At 49.5% G+C, this 14,595-nt stretch overlaps 1 protein-coding gene across 3 annotated transcripts in view; it reads right to left on the bottom strand.

The window, feature by feature from the left end:
* DNAJB6 (DnaJ heat shock protein family (Hsp40) member B6) overlaps window positions 1-8,174 on the bottom strand; it is a 53,812-nt gene extending 45,638 nt beyond the window's left edge. For all 3 annotated transcript variants that reach the window (XM_079931335.1, XM_079931336.1, XM_079931334.1), the window contains exon 1: window positions 8,037-8,174. The gene's annotated coding sequence lies outside the window, so the exon portion shown is untranslated. The remainder of the gene's footprint in view (window positions 1-8,036) is intronic.
* Between the last annotated feature and the right edge of the window lie 6,421 nt (window positions 8,175-14,595).

The raw sequence follows: 14,595 nt of genomic DNA, 5'->3' as shown, positions 1-14,595 counted from the left end.
GTAAAGCCACTAAGTAGCCTAATACCCATTAACCAAAAATAACTGCCTCTTGGGACTTCCCTGGCCATGCAGTGGTTGAGACTCCGCACTTCCACTGTCGAAGGCACAGGTTCAATCCCTGGTCAGGGAACTAAGATCCCTGCAAGCCACGCAACGCGGCCAAAAAAAACAAAACAAAAACAAACCCTGCTTCTTCCAATAAATTTATTCGCCTTCAATGTTAGGAGTTTCAGAACACACACTTAAGTCTCATGGTACCTAAACTCACGTGCGGACCACTTGAGTAGAAAAGTGTGCACCTCCCCAGGACACGTGCACATACTTATAAATTACACACAGGCACCCCAGAGATATTGTAGGTTCAGCTCCAGACCACAATAAAGCCAATTAAGTGAGTCACACACAGTTTTCCGGCTTCCCAGCGCATATAAAAGGTTACTTTACATTATACCTGTTAAGTGTGCAGTAGTATTATGTCGAAAATAACAATGTACATACCTTAATTTTTTAAAAACCTTTATTGCTAAAGAAAATGCTACGCATCACCTGAGCTCTCAGTACCTTTCTGCTGGTGGAGGATCTTGCCTCCACGCTGATGGCTACATGGCCGTGGCAATTTCTCGAAACGAAGCCATGAAGTTTGCCGCATCAACCGACCCCTCCTTTCATAAGGATTCCCTGCAGCATGCAACGCTGTTTGGTAGCATTTTACCCTGAGCAGAACTTCTTTCAGACTTGGACTCAATCCTCGCAAATCCTGCTGCTGCTTTTTCAACTAAGCTCATGTCCTACTCTAAATCCTTTGTTGTCATTTCCACAATCTTCACAGCATCTTCACCAGCAGCAGATTCCATCTCAAGAAACCTCTTCTTTTTTTTGCTCTCCATAAGAAGCAATGCTTTCTGTGGAAGTTTATCCTTAGATTACAGCAATTCAGTCACATCTCAGGCTCTAATTCTAGTTCTCCTGCTGATTCCACCACATCTGCTGTTTCTCCTCCACTGAAGTCTTGAACCCCTCCAAGTCATCCGTGAAGGTAAGAATCAACTTCTCCCAAACTCCTGTGAATGTTGGTATTTTGACCTCTTCCCATGAATCACAAATGTTCTTAATGGCATTTAGAACGGTGAGTCCTTTCCAGAGAGTTTTCAATTGACTTTGCCCAGATCATCAGAGGAATCGCAATCTATGGCAGCTACAGCCTTACAAAATGTATCTCTTAAATAACAAGGCTTGAAAGTCAAAAGTATTCCTTGATCCGTGGGCTGTGGAACGGATGCTGTGTTAGCAAGCATGAAGACAACATGAATCTCACTGTACATCTCCATCAGAGCTCTCGCGTCACTGTCAAGGAGCAGTAGTTTTTTGAAATGAATCTTTTTCTGAGCAGTGGGTCTCAACAGTGGGCCTCAACAGTGGGCTTAAAATATACAGTATACCATGCTGTCGACAGATGGTGTCAACCAGGCTTTGTCGTTCCACGAGCAGAGTAGACTGAGCGCAATGCTAAGGGCCCCAGGATCTTTAGATGGTAAATCAGCACTGGCTTCAACTAAAGTCACCAGCTGCATTAGCCCCTGACAAGAGAGTCAGCCTGTCCTTCGAAGCTTTGCAGCCACGCATTGCCTTCTGTCTACTGTGGAAGTCCTAGTTGACATCTTTCACTAGAAGGCTCTCTTGTCTACATTGAAAATCCGTTGTTTCGTGTAGCCGCTCTCGTTAACGATCTGAGCTGGATCTGCTGGATAACTTGCTGCGGCTTCTGCGTCAGCACTTGCTGCTTCGCCTTGCACTTTTCTGTTATGGAGACGGCTTCTTTCCTTAAACCTCGTGAGCCAGCCTCTGCTGGCTTCAAGCTTTTCTTCTGCAGCTTCCTCACCTGTCTCAGCTTCACAGACCTGAAGAGAGTCAGGGCCCGGCCTGCATTCGGCTTTGGCTTCAGGCAGTGTCGTGGCTGGTCTGACCGTCTATGCAGACCACCGAAACTTTCTCCTCAACAGCAGTAAGGCTGTGTTGCTTCCTTACCATTCGTGTGCTCACTGGAGCAGCACCTTAATCTCCTTCAAGAACGTTCCTTTGCCTTCACGACGTGGCTGTTTGGAGCAAGAGGCCTAGCCTTCAGCCCGTCAGCTTTCCACACGCCTTCCTCTCTCAGCTTCAGCATTTCTAGCTTTTGATTTAAACTGAGAGACATGCGACTCTTCCCTCACTTGAACGCTTGGAGGCCATTGTAGAGTTATTAGTTGGCCTGATTTCAACATTGTTGTGTCTCAGGGAACAGGGAGGCCAGAGGAGGGCGAGAGAGATGGTGGGTTGGTGGAGCAGACAGAACAGGAGCTGTTTTAGCTGGGCGGGGTTTTCAGGGCCCCAAGGCAATTACAACAGTAACATCAGAGATGACTGATCGCCATTACATAATAATGAAAAAATCCAAACTATTGCGAGAATTACCAAAATGCGACCCAGAGATACAAAGTGAGCAAAAGCTGTTGGAAAAATGGGACCAACAGACTTGATGGATGCAGGGTTGCCACACACCTTCAATTTGTAAAAAAAGGCAGCATCTAAGAAGTGCGATAAAGAGAAGCGCTGTAAAGCGAGGTCTGCCTGCACCTGGACTACTACTATGTACATCAAAACCAAAAATAAAATTATAAACGATGAAACTAAGAATGCTTGTATGTACTCACCAAGCATTACGGTTTCATATCATAGCTAGCTAACATCTCAAGGTACACTGGAAGGAGCGAGCCTAGACAGTTTTCTCCACAACTGACAAAGAGGTGGTCGTTAAGTGTAAACATCATCTCCAACATGCAGTCCTTGCGCAGTCTCTTACCCCTTAACCACTTTACTGATACAGGTGTCCCCCGCTTTTCCAGAGTTCTCTTTACAACACTTCACCTTTTAAAAAGACCCACATTAATACCTCGTTTTTGCCAGCCCAAGAAATCCGAACAGGATTTTCACTTCTACAACAAAAGGAAGAATCAGAGGCGGCGCCCACCCCGTGGAGCATGTCAGCATGCACGAGTAGAGTCAACTTCAAATGGCCACAGCTCAGCAGAAGCGTTTACTTCCCTCCTCTTGAAATATTCATAGACGATTTTCAACAAGCACCTCAGGTGACAGACACAAATATCCATCTGGAGTGTGAGGTGCTCCACGATGCGTCAGCTCTAAGAACCCAAGTTTTTTGAACAGCTTAACTGGCCCCTTTTTTAAGTTATAAAATTTTGACTTTAATGAGTTATCTAAAGGGGAATTTCCAAGTCATTACACATGCCCCATGTTCTTAACAACACTTAAAGAATATATGTTCCCTGTATAAAAAAATAAATAAAATAAAATTCTAAAATTAAAAAAAAAAGAATATACGCGCCCAACATGACTGTTGTAATCCTGAGACCTTTGGCTACTCTGTCCCAAACCCTGCCCATGCACACAAATAAGCTGTGTACCTGGGCTAAACTGACCATCTTGGGACTTCCCTGGTGGTCCAGTGGTTAAGACTCCACGCTTCTGCTGCAGGGGGCATGGGCTCGATCCCCGGTGGAGGAACTAAGATTCCTGCATGCCACACAGCGCAGCCAAATACAAGATTTAAAAATAGGGACTTCCCTGGTGGCGCAGTGAAGACTCCGCGCTCCCAAGGCAGGGGGCCCGGGTTTGATCCCGGTCAAGGAACTAGATCCCACACGCATGCCGCAACCAAGAGTTCGCACGCCACAACCAAGGAGCCCAGCTGCTGCAACCAAGGAGCCCTCGAGCCGCAACTAAGACCTGGCGCAACCGAGTATTTTAAAAAGATTGAAAAAATTTAAAAATAACCATCTTTCCACCCAAGAGTCTGTTCTCAAATGCTCTCTCCACCTAACATCTAAGAAACCTTGCTCTGCTTGCAATAAAAATCCTCCTTCATTCCTTCCCAATCCAAGAGACTCCATATTGAAAATGGAGCTGAAGGGGGAAAACAACCTTCCTCCTTCCAGGAAGCTTTCCATTATTATCCACCCCATAGATCGCTATTCATATTGCACACGGTTTTACATAACGCAATTTGTCCATTGAAGACATTCCCTGTCTTTAGCTTAAAAAACCAGCAAATCAAAATACTCATTACTTCTAACTTAGAAAAAGACAAATCAAAGTAAACATCTTCATTTAAATGTTGAATTCATGTTGTGTCATGAAACTAATTTTCTGCAATACTACTTGCTTAATGGAATGGAAGGAGGCAAATTTAAAGAAAAATAAATGATAAATGTGGCCACATTTCCTATATGTCATTTCATTATCTGATGAATTCCCCGCACACACAGAGGTAGGGGGACAAACACAGGTGAACTACCAATCCTTGTCACATGAACTTAAGTCATCTACTTATAGTTCATTCTTACTCAATATGCCTTAAAGCATTCCTGAAACAAACAAGGGGGGTACTTCCCTGGTGGTGCAGTGGTTAAGAACCCACCTGCTGATACAGGGGACATGGGTTCGAGCCCTGGTCCGGGAAGATCCCACATGCCTCGGAGCAACTAAGCCCGTGCACCACAACTACTGAGCCTGCGCACCACAACTACTGACCCCATGTGCCTAGAGCCCATGCTCCGCAACAAGAGAAGCCACCGCAGTGAGAAGCCCGCGCACCGCAACGAAGAGCAGCCCCCACTCGCCACAACTAGAGAGCGCCCACGCACAGCAACGAAGACCCACACAGCCAAAAATAAATTTAAAAAAAAAAGAAACAAACAAGAGAAGTTATTTCCTCTATAACTCAGGATCCAAGACCATTCTTTCAACTGGCAATCATCACCTATTAGGCACGTGGAGGCATGACTAACTTCATTTCATTAAAATAAAATAATACATGCCAAGTACTCAGTCCTGGTACTTGTGAACTGAATTTGTATGCTATCTGTATTTTTGTCCAACCTTCCTAAACGCTGGATTCCATTATTAACCACAGAGAGTAATCAGGGAACAGACAAACCGGGAAAAAGGATCCAATTCAACCAATATTTTCTGAGTACTCTGGGTCCAGGACAATGCCACAGTCACAAACACACACAATTAAAATTCCAGGCCTGCCCAAAGGACCTCACAGGAAGGCCCCAGTGCGCCATCACACGCACAAGGCAAGCTCTAAATGTCTTTCTTGGTAAAAGGCAGAATGAAAATTTCAGAGTGCATAGAATCACATGCTGCACGAGGAAATCACCATCCCAGGGACAACTGATCCTTGCAAGTGAGCTTAGGAACCCTAAAATACCTGGAGTATTAGGACATACAGCCAGCAGTTCTGCTGCCTCACGGCCATATGCAATGGTTGGTGCCTTTTACTTAAAATGGCCTAAGTCCTTACAAATTTTATATAGGACAACAATTTTAAGAGAAAACCAAACTATGCCTAAATAACATAACTTCTGAAATAAGGTGAGGAATATAAATCAGAACCTTTTCTACTTTGATGTACATTGCAACCCTTCTACTACTTCTATTGTTTTTTTCAGAAATTTCCCCCACCTTAAAAATCACGTATTTTTTAAAAGATTTACTCAGTTCAGAAACAAAAGTTTTATCCTCTGATCAAAGAATGGACAGGTGCGAGCTCACACTCTAAAGCACACTCTCCAAAATTTACTTCTTTCTTAAGTAGGACACTGAAACAGAAAGAATCAACTGTTTTTCGTATGTCTCCCTAAAAATATAAAAGTTTGAAAAACACATTATAATCCACAATAAAAGCCTCAAATTTTTTTCTAGCTGACATATCCAGAAGCCATTTTCTCCAATGAGGCTTCAAAACTGTCTTTCTATACACTATTCTTACCTTCACCAACTGCACTTTTCTTCGTTTACCTCACTTTTTTCAAGTTTGAAGTTCTCTCAAATTCTGTTCACCCAAGAGGAACTACAGCACTTCTTAAATCTTGCCACTGATCCCATCCTAATTAACTAATAAGCCTGCAGTTAACCTGCTCTCGCCACTGGGTGGTGTCCTGGACAAATTCTAAGCAAAAAAGATTTTAACACAGAACACCATCCTAAATTCTAGATCATTTCCAACGAAGTGAAAAGGCCAAAAAAAAAAAAAAGTGTTCTAAAAATGCTTTAAAATATCAAAAGGCTGACTGCATTCATTCACTCCTTATCAACAGACACCAGAAGTGACATCTAGTCATCCTTTAAGCGCTAACCAAGGTAGCAGCTGACCTTGAACACGCAGCCATACAGACTGCACCCCAGTGGAAAGCAAGAGGTAACACCAACGTCACTAAGATGACACGCTCAGGATTACACTGCGATGCTGAAAAGCCGGACTGAAAATAACCGTGCCCACTTTAAAACTACAAAATGCACAGACCATTCCATCCCAAACTCGGTATTTGAGTTTGCTAGGCTGAAAACTGTCGTTGCTGGTGAGGAGTACAATTATATTTGTTTGGAATTGTCCAAAATAGAGCTGATACAAGGGAAAATGCCTCTACCCTGGGTTTTAACACCTAAAAAAATAATGGGTTTGCTTGAAGAGGAAAGCGATTGCATGCCACCTCAGCCCTCCAGGTGAGTCTCTGTCCTGCAGCCAGAAATACTTTCCAAATCTACCACTTAGAGGTCATGAAAAATGTAAAACACTGACACTTTGAAGAGGATGCTGAACACATGTCAAAGTCTTTGAAAGCCCTTAAATTCCCAACTTCCTAGTCTTGCACAGCACCACACAAAGCCTGCTTAGGTAAATCTCAAAAACCAACTTCTCATCCCCTTTTGTTCTCCTCCCACTTCCCGTCAAGTCATCCACACCTAGACCGAGCCAATTCACTCCCCAAACTCATGACTCTGCATAACCCCCAAAATTCCACAGCTCCCTGGATAGTATGCACAAAGGGCACTCATATTTCCACTACAGCCCGTACAAATACTCAACTCCTAAACTCACAGAAGCTAAGGTCTCTGGAATCAGGAACAGTCTGGATTAAACTTCCCAGATGGAATCCGGGGAGGGTGTGGTCTAGGGAGAGGGCGGAGGAAAGAAGTACAAAATGCCTTTCAGATATCGTGAAAACATTCCTATGTGCCTAACTATAAGAAAAAGAGTAAAACCTGAACGAGCATCACACAAGTTCAAATGCTAAGAGTTTGTTTCTCTTTCCTTTTTCGGTCATTCGGCCGAACTCTTCCACTAAGTCAATTACCTGCCTTACAAGATTCTAGCCATAAAGTCTTATTGCGAATCCACAACAGAACTAAAAACGCTGAGAATACAAAGGGCGCCGCTCAGTCCACCCTTCCCAGGCAGCCCCCCGGGTGGTGGTGAGATCTTTTCACCACCGCCGTGGCCTTTCCGCGTAGCCGGGAGAGGTACGCGTCCGACAAGCGACCCACACGCTCTGAAAACGTTTCGCGAGACAACACAAGTTTCCAATTTCCACTTCCTGCGTCAGTTCTTTCCTTACTTGGGCAAAAGTTGACAGAAACTTCAGCTATATAAACAGCGGTGCACCCCGAAGCGAAACCCAGCAAACTGGCTTTTTAAGTAGGCCGAAAGCCAGGCGTTTCCTTTCCATCTCCGACACACTTCGGAGAAGCCAGCGGGGAGTTCCCGACACGCGGCCTCGCGTCCCCCGCCCGCTTCCCGGTCTCCGCGCTAGGCAGCGCGGCCTCCCACGAACCTCTACTCTTCCTGCACACTTACCTCCTCCTGGCTTCAGGGCCGTCTATGTGGGGCCTTAAAACCGAGTGAAAACCCAGCCTCCCACGCGGCAGCGCCGCCCCCGCCCGCAACAACCGGCGCGCGGCCCCCAGGACGCGGGGAGGAGAGGACCCCCCAGGACAAGGGGAGGGGCCCGGGGGAGGGGGCCGCGAGGAACGAGCTGGACCCCGGCCTGCCCCCCGCGGCCCCCGGCCTGCCCACCGCGCCCCCGCGCCCCCAACCCCGGTCTCACACCAAGCCCGGCCCCCGGCCCGCCGCGGCCAGGGCCCGGGTCAGGTGGGCCGCCGGGCCCGCCCCCCCGGCCGCTGGCGGCCCTCACCGAGGACACGGGAGCCGGCGGCGTAAGGCGCGGCGGAGCGGTGACCGAGGCTCCTCGGCTCCGACACTGCAGCGCGGCTGACGGTGGCGGCTGCGCTGCAACGGTCCTCGCGCTTTCCTTTCTCTCCTTTCTCCAACAACAAACAGGAAGTGCGTCACGCGGCGGCGGCGCGGCTACGACACTTCCGCCCGGCCCTGACGCCGCGCATGCGCCCCGCCCCGGCCGCCCCCTCCGCCCCCGCCTTCCCGAAGGTTCTGCGTGGCCCGGGACGCAGCGGGCAGCGCGCGTGCGCAGTCGAGGCCCCGTCGCCGGCGCTTAACGGCGGTGCGCGTGGGGTCCTGTCGGTGGGTCTGCGCGGCTGGTGGGTGTCCCCGGGGCCCAAGGGGTAGGCCGCTGACCCGCCCTTCGCCTGGGACCCTGGAGAGCCGGGGGGCCGTGGGTCTTGTTCTTCCCACTTGAGATCAGAGACCGTATTTTCAGGAGCCGTTTCTTGTGTAAACCCTCCCTGTGTTACGCACCTACTTCTTAGCAGGTGACCAGCACGTGACCAGTTAGCAAAAGAAAACTGTTTTATTCGGAGTCAATTCTTCGTTCCCTCCTTTGGTAGGTTATAGAAATCCCTGGTCAGGGGAGGCACAGCGGTGTTGGGTGTTAGCAACTCCTGGTGAAGCTGAGATGACCTCGGCGGGGCTGGAATTTCCTGCAGCGCCTAAGCACCTGGCTCCGCCGCACGCAACCCTACCTGCCAGCCGGTCCCCGGGGTTTTCTTTCCCTCCCGGCGTTGACAGTGCTGTCGTGTGACAGCTCACATTTAAATGAGTCCCTACTTAACGCAATTGGGAGCTAACCTCGGTATGCAGACAGCACAGAGACTTGGAGTCTAAATAGTAGACTAGCCACAAATAGCTTGGTCTTCCTCCAAAAAATAAATAAATATTTATTTATTAAAACGTCTGCCAGTGCAGTGAGTTAACTGTGTCAGGAGAGAAACCAACCAGTACCAACAAGGCGTCTCTCGGCGTTCTGGGGGAACAAACACCCTGAAAATTAGGTAATGCTCCATATTTAAGGAGCTCTTTGCGGACAACAGAGAAGATCGTCAAAGATTAAAGACTTATTGCAAAGTTAGCGTTAGCCCAGATGGCGGTGCTGCTTGGAAACGCTACTCCAGTGGAAGTCGCTTCAACGTGGAACCGCGAGGATCCGATCTGGAGTGCAAGGCCTTCGGAGAGACGTGGGGAGGCTGGCTGGCCTCGGAAGACAGTGGGAAAGGCCTTGGGCTGTTACCTGGCAGGCAAGGGAAGCCAGGTGGTGACGAATCTGTGTTTTGCAGGATGTCTGGAAGAGGAGGGAGGCTCTGTGACTTTGTTTCCTCGTGTGTAAAATGGAGATGAAGGCTTCATGTGAAGGTTAATTGTATGTGCTTGGCTCCATGCTTGGCACATAGAGATACTCAGTAAATCACAGCTCTTCTGTGTTACGGCCTCTCAGAGAAACTGACAAAAGGCATGGACTTCTCCCCAGCAAAACGTGCAAGTGATAGAAAATTTGTAGACACAGGCGTGCATGCACACACATCCTGCCAAGCCCACCTGTGAGTCCAGGAACCGAAGGTGAAGGTCCCGAATAATTGCTAAACTGAGACAGTTTAGCAATTATTGCTCTACTGCGAAATTTATCTGTGATCAAAGAATAACATTTGTAAAAATTTGCCCTGAGGCAATAAATGCAAGAACAGAGAATGAAAGAAAAAAGTACATGCAAGGTTATTGATCACAACTTTGCAGGTAATCAGTTCCTCCTTATCAGGAATACTCTGCAGGCCATAAAAGTAATAATGTAATTATACAACTTTGCAGGTAATCAGTTCCTCCTTATCAGGAATACTCTGCAGGCCATAAAAGTAATAATGTAATTATACTTATTAACATCAAATGTATCCAAGATGCATTATTGATATAGTGATCCCATTTTTGTAAAATCGTATTCGTGTGTGTGTGTGTGTGCGTGTGAACATATACAGCTTTTTCCCTCTTTGCTTTTGAGTTCTTAGCTAAGACTCCCTATAATAAAAGACAGATACAGGAGAAAAACAAATGCAAGTTTATTAACATGTATACCACAGGTATACATGGGAGACACCAGGAAAATTTAGTAAACTCCAGGAGGTATCCAAGCCATCATTTTAAACACCATCTTTAAATAAAGACAAAGATGTTGGGGGAGGGGGAAGGGGGGAGGGGAGCCAGTTAAGGGAGGTTACAAGGAAAAGCGCAGTAAACAAGGGTAAGGTTGTTATGCAGATTTCAGTCTGCTGCCTTCTCCAAGGTTAAGCAGTTCTGTGATTTAGAATCGTCCTCCTTTTCCGGGTACAGAGGGGGAGATGTGTTAGAAATGGAGATTTCCCTTATAAATGTAAATTTCCCTACAAAAGGGTAAATTTCTTCTCTGTTCTCAGAGTTTCTCCTGCTTCTGCAAAGACCTTATTTCCAAATAAGGCCCCATTCACAAGTCTCGGGGCTTCAACATCTCTTTCTGCGGGGACACAATTCAACCCCCAACAACCGATATCTGGTAAAGGTGGCCGGTTTTCCTTCCTGAAGCTGCACCTCCCAGGTCAGGGGCTCCTCCTGGGGGACCGCAGCCCCGGGACATCGTGCACACAGCAAACTCGGATGTAGATGAAAAGTACGGCTCCTAGAATCGTACGAGACAAAACGTGTATGCGGCTCTGATTAGTGAAATAAGACTCACTGTAAGTGCTCCTGAACTTCTCTCCTACAGTAAATAACCAAATTATAATTGCTGCTACCTGAGGGGTCCCAGGCAGGTTTTGATGTCAAACGTGCTTCCCATACTCAGAATATGGACGAGCCATGAGCGTTGTGTTCAATTTCAAAGGTAAATATTGTTAACAACCAAATTCAGCCCAGTAAATTTGAAGATTCCTAACTGGCTTTGTGAAGCGATTCACAGATGGGCAGCACCGCAGCCGATAAACAGCAGGGCCTCCGAGGGGGCGCAGACGAAACGAAAGGTTTTCTTAGGCAGGAGGGTGGGGCAAGGAGCTGTGAGTGAAAGAAAAGCAGGTTGGTTTCAGGCCAGGCGTCGTCTTTGGAGGAAGGTGGAGTCTCTATCACACTGCTTCCTCGGGGGATGGAGAGGCCCCGGGGCAGATGACCTCATTGGTGCTAAAGAAATTCCAGATTGGTGGATTAAGATTACATTCCTGGGGAGGTCGAGCCTGCTGTTAGGTCAGGTGCCCTGGGCTTGAGCACAAGTGACGCTCTCTGGGGCCTGGTTTTCTCTTTAGCAATATGTTACCCTGTCGATGCCTTAGCAGGATGACTGAACATTTTGCTATGGGGCCAGGGGCCCCAGACTTGACATAGGGCAGACCCACGTGGCCTTTGTTTGTCAAGAGGTGACGCAAGGGTGTCAACAGGAAACCGTGACACTTTAGGACAACCCACACATTACATAAGAAAGGAGTTCCTCTCCTAAGTGGGTGCCTGACCTGGGAGAAGGACATCCGGCCCAGGTACAATTCCTGTGGGAGAGCTATTCTCACCAGTCAGAGCCTTGGGGGTTTCTGCTGCTGGAAGATGTCTTTGCTTTTTGGCCTCACAGAAACATCATCTGGCACCTCTAGGGAATTCCAAGCTTGCCAATGGGGAGACGGAGAAATAATGCCCTCAGATTGGGTGATTGATGGCCACCTTGATCAATGAGAACCGAAAGGGAATTGCAGCCCCTCTTGTGCACCCAAGTCAGGAGGCTCAGGTGAAAGGGGCTAGAGGAGGGGGGCCGTGAGGTCACGGCCCTGGGCCGGCCCCATTGGAGACGCACGCCCCTCAACCCCCTCGATGCCCCCTTGACTCCCCACATCTCGCGCTTGTCTGTGAAACCGGAGCCCACCTTGCCTCCGTTCAGTCCACAGACGTTTTCGCCAAGGACTTGGGACCTGCTGGCTGTGACAGGGGCTCTGTGTGCAACCGTGAGACGTGGCAGCCTAGAGGGAGCCTTTTGGGATCGAGAGCGATGAGGTAAGCGAGAGGCCGCTGCAGGCCCCACAGATGGCTTGCTGGGGCAGGTCGGGGGCCTCCCTGTGTGACGCACAGGAGCGGCTCCCCCCCACACAGAGGCGGGGCCCTGGGAGGGAGGGGCCCCCCAGTCAGGGACGGGATGCCCCGGACTCTGCCCTGCCGGCTGGCCCCCACCTGCGCTCTCCTGAGGTCTGGAGCTCTGTCTTCCTGCCTTCGCTCCCTCCTCTGCGAGGCTGCTCCCTCTGCCTGGAGCCCTCCTCCGCTGCCTGGCCAGGTCCTCATTTCTCACAGTTCAGTCCAAATTATTAGCACTTCTACAGGCTATGAAGCCAGGTCCCCCTCAAACCGAGTTCCTTTGCTGGATTTATAATCATCCTCTCCAAAACCTCATTCCTGTCCCTGTTGCCCTCAGGATTGAGGAATATCAAAGAAAGGGGGGATTGGGCTTTCCTGACAGTCCAGTGGTTAAGACTCCTTGCTTCTAAGGGGGGGCATGGGTTCAATCCCTGGTCAGGGAAGTAAGGTCTCACATGCTGCGTGGCACAGCCAAAAAAACAAACAAACAAAAAAAGAAAAGTGGGGCTTCCCTGGCGGCACAGTGGTTAAGAATCCACCTGCCAATGCAGGGGACACGGGTTCGAGCCCTGGTCCAGGAAGATCCCACATGCTGCGGAGCAACTAAGCCTGTGCGCCACAACTACTGAGCCTGCGCTCTAGAGCCCACGAGCCACAACTACTGAAGCCCACATGCCACAACTACTGAAGTCCGTGTGCCTAGAGCCTGTGCTCTGCAACAAGAGAAGCCACCCAATGAGAAGCCCGAGCACCACAACGAAGAGTAGCCCCTGCTAGCCGCAACTAGAGAAAAGCTCGCGCGCAGCAACAGAGACCCAACGCAGCCAAAAAATAAAAATAAATAAATTTTAAAAAAAAAGGGGGGATTGAAACTGAGCAGGATCCTGTGAGGCTCTCCCGGGTACAAAAGCCCCTCCGTGATCCCCCGTTTCTTGCTTGTAGAGAAAGGCTTCAGTCTCCTAGGCCTTCCCTGAGTTCCAAAGAGCAGATTCAAGCAGTTACTAGTTACGGACGTGAGGGAATGCAGATTCACAGGTGAAGCAGTGAAGCAAGGAAGTAATGGTAATAATTCAGTGACAACACAGTCCTCGCTCCTCCTCAAGGGATACGCATAACAACCTGAGGCATGTCCTTGAGCTGATCTGCAGAAACAGGTGAAGGGTGGTGCTGGCCACAGCTGACCACAAGCACTATAGCCCCCAGAGGCTGATGACTGAGATTCCTGAACCGCCACCCTGTTACCTCACCACCAGCCAATCAGAAGAAGGTGCACGGCCCGCAGCCCTCCCCAAAAGTGTCGCCTCTAAAACCCCTTCCCGGAAAGCCACTGGGGAGTTTGGGTCTTTTGAGCGCGAGCTGCCTGTTCTCTGTGCTTGGCACCAACAATAAACGCTGCGCTTCCCTTCACCACAACCCGGTGTCAGAAGACTGGCTTTGCTGTGTCAGGCGAGCAGACTCAAGTTCGGTCCAGTACAGTTAGGTCCATCCTTACAAGCTGAGACCATCGGTTTCCTTCGTGGCACCTTCCAGAGCTCTAATTAAAAGCCTGTTGGTGGAACCACGAGCGCAGGGTCTGCCTTTCCCACTGCGCTGTCCTTGCGTGAGGTCAGGGGCTTTGCATGACCCGTGTGGTGCAGCCGGTACAGGGCAGCACACAGCAGGTGCCCAAGAGGAGGCCATTGCATGGATAAATGATGAACAAGCACTTGAGTGTGTGGCCGGGAGATGGCGGGAGGCTGTCACCACGCAGCGACTGGGCTACAAACCAGGGAGACAATTCTTAGGCTGATGACTGAATGGGATGCTCACACTGTGATCAATGACTCGTCTTTGCAACTTGGACATTTTTGCCTTTTGGCCTAAATGTCTTCAGACCTGGAGAGGTGAGTCCTAACAGAAGGGCCCCTGGAGCAGGACAAAACACCCCTCGTGAAACGGACTCGTGCTATTTCTGTGACCCTGGAAATACGGTGCCCCCGGGGCAGTGGGGACGAACGTCCCCCTTGTGGGAAGGGCTTTCCTGCCCTCAGAGCCCAGGTAACAGTGCGCTCACCTGGGCCCCAGCTCCACCATGGATCAGAACATTTCCAGAAGGTTCCTGTGCTCAGGTGGAGGTCAGGGCCCACTGTGCCCGGGTCAGGGCTCCTGGGTGGGGGGTGGGGCACACAGCTTGAAGCAGGTACAGGGCAGGGTCCTGATAAGACCCCGTGGGCCTCTGTGAGCCTCCAGGAGACTGCGCACCTTGGGTTTCACCTGCTGATGGCAGGCCCAGCCACACCCCGTGGACAGGCTGCCCCCTCACCCACGGGGACCTGGGCCACAGTCCAGCGCAGGCCCGGAGCTTTCTAGGGCTTGACCTGGAGTTAGCCGCCTGGCAGCCCTGCCCTGCCGTCCCCCACCCAGGGCTGAGCCCGCAGGTCCCAGCCAGCCTTACTCAG

This window comes from Stenella coeruleoalba, assembly GCF_951394435.1.
Source record: "Stenella coeruleoalba genome assembly, chromosome: 9".
Lineage (NCBI taxonomy): Eukaryota > Metazoa > Chordata > Mammalia > Artiodactyla > Delphinidae > Stenella > Stenella coeruleoalba.
The sequence above is the reverse complement of the archived record's forward strand: the minus strand, read 5'-3'. Positions and strand labels throughout refer to the sequence as shown.